Here is a 2,589-nt window from a genome sequence, read left to right on the forward strand (position 1 = left end):
TTTACGATGTCAAAATTATAGTGAGCTCGAGAGGCTTTTCTCCAAGCTTTTTGAGCATAGGAATAAAATCTTAAATCAAACTAAATAATTTGTTTCTTTCGGTCCGATAGACCAAAGTTTGGTCTCAGTGGACATTAACCATCATCATCATCATCATCATTAAATTGAAATAATAATGTTCAGTAATAATTGTAGTAATATTAATTAATAATAATAATAATAGTAATAATAATTAATAGTAACCGTAATTATTTTAATATGATTATAATAATAGTTAATCCATGAAAAGAGTTAACAATATTTAATATGATTAACAATTTTTAATACAAATTAATAAGTTTTGTTTATTATAATAGTTATTTTTGTAATATTGTTTTTCTCTATATTATGAGATCCATAATGAATTAAGTAAAGTTTTATTAATATTTTTTAATAAACTAATATCATTATTTAAATATTGTTTTTCAAAAACTAATAATATTTGGTTTTAATAAATTAATTTGAATATTATTTTTAAAAATTTAGCCGTTTAATATACCCTTTACTTATTAATATTTTTTAATAAATTAATATCATTATTTAATATAGTTGTTACTTAATAATATTTGTTTTTAATATATTAATAAATTAATATTATAATTTAAATATTATTGTTCAAATATAGTGGTACTTGAAATTATGTCTCTACATTGGTCTCTATTTAAGCCTTTGTCATGGTCTGCGTCTTCATGATGAACCACATTTGTTGGTTCGAAACGCGTCAGCCAAAATTTCTCTCATGTGATTTCTATTGAAAGACTTTGCTTAATATTGTTATTATTTTTATTAGTATATATTTATTAATATGAATATTAATATTAGATTTATACCATTAATATTTATGAGCATTTTTTAACCTCATTTATTAATATAGTTGCGAATTGACATAAGTCTATTGACATATATCAACCACATTTATTAATATAATTATGCTAATATTAATATTATTGAAATCGAAATCTGGTCTAATCTAGCCCTACCATTTTCATTTCACAAATTGATAAAAAAAAAAAAAAAAATAGAAAACGAATTGAATCCTAATCTAAATGTAAAAAGCTAGATTAAAGTCAAATATTAAATGTTGAATCATAAATATTTGATTCATTACCGTTGGCATCCATAATTGTTCACACCTCTAAATTAAGTGACCATTAACGTAGGTCGTCCGCTTGTTCGGATACTTGTTCAAATCTGGTGGAATCCACAAGCACCACCTATACATACATATTCCCCATTTCAGAATTGATGAGATAGAAGATAATTGGACCGTGCTTAACAATGAGCAATTTTAGTTTCTATTTTTTTTTTCATTTTTTTTTAAATAGTGGTTGTTTTTTTTAAATAGTGGTTGAAAAAATGGAAAATTATAATTTTAAGTTGTTAAATCTATATAATTAAAATATTTAATAAAATTTTAATTTTATTTATATATTAAAATTTTAATATAAACAATAATATAATATTATAATTTATATAATCAAAATATTTAATTATTTTTAAAATTTATTTTTACATAAAAATTAATTTAAACAATAATTTTCATTTTATTTAAATAGTGGTTGAAAATATGGAAAATTATAATTTTAAGTTGTTAAATTTATATACTTAAAATATTTAATAAAATTTTAATTTTATTTATATATTACAAATTTAATATAAACAATAATATTATATTATAATTTATATAATCAAAATATTTAATTATTTTTAAAATTTATTTTTACATAAAAATTAATTTAAACAATAATATAATATTATAATTTCAATAAAATTCGTATTATTATAAATAAGTAATTACTTTTATAGGATATCAATTGTGTGGGTAATTAATATAAAAAATGAATCGTTTATAGAGGTGGAGGAATTGCCAGCACGGCCAAAAGTGGTCAGAATCTGGGTAAAAAAATTTCAAAAAATCTTGTAGATGCAGTGTTTGAATCATGTTTTGATGGTGGAAATAGATTCAGCACCATCAAAATTTTGTTAGGGCACCTAAAATTAAGAATTTTACCAGCTTTTACTTAGATTTACAAAAATCCCTCTCAACTTTTTCAAAATATGACCGGAATTTCCATATCTTTCGAGAAAAAAAAACATAATTTTTTACCTATGGCTATAAAAAATAAACTGCAAAAGGTGATAAAGATTAACAAAATATAATGCCAGCTTTTTACCTACGGAATAGTTTTTAGCATATTTTTTTTAGAATTTTATAAAATTATGTTGAAATATAAGTTTGAATAATTTATAATTTCTAAATTTGAATAATTCAAACTTATAATTTCAAAATTTGAATTTTTTAAAGTTGAAAATGTTAAATTTATATATTCAATTGAAAACATGTTTTATAGAATATTAATGGTTCGGGTACCCAATATAAAAAGTTCGTTGTGTTAAGATTAATTTGGGACAACCAAGATAAAAAGTGGTAATAAAGATTAACCAAATATAATGTAAATTTCGTTATATATAGAATATTTTTTATTATATTTTTTTTTATGAATGTGTTTAGAATTTTATAAAGATTGGTTAGAATTATAAGTTGGGATT

This window comes from Pinus tabuliformis, chromosome 1_1 (genome assembly GCF_031772625.1).
Source record: "Pinus tabuliformis cultivar Carrire ecotype Pingquan chromosome 1_1, CPIR1, whole genome shotgun sequence".
In the NCBI taxonomy this organism is placed as follows: Eukaryota; Viridiplantae; Streptophyta; class Pinopsida; order Pinales; family Pinaceae; genus Pinus; species Pinus tabuliformis.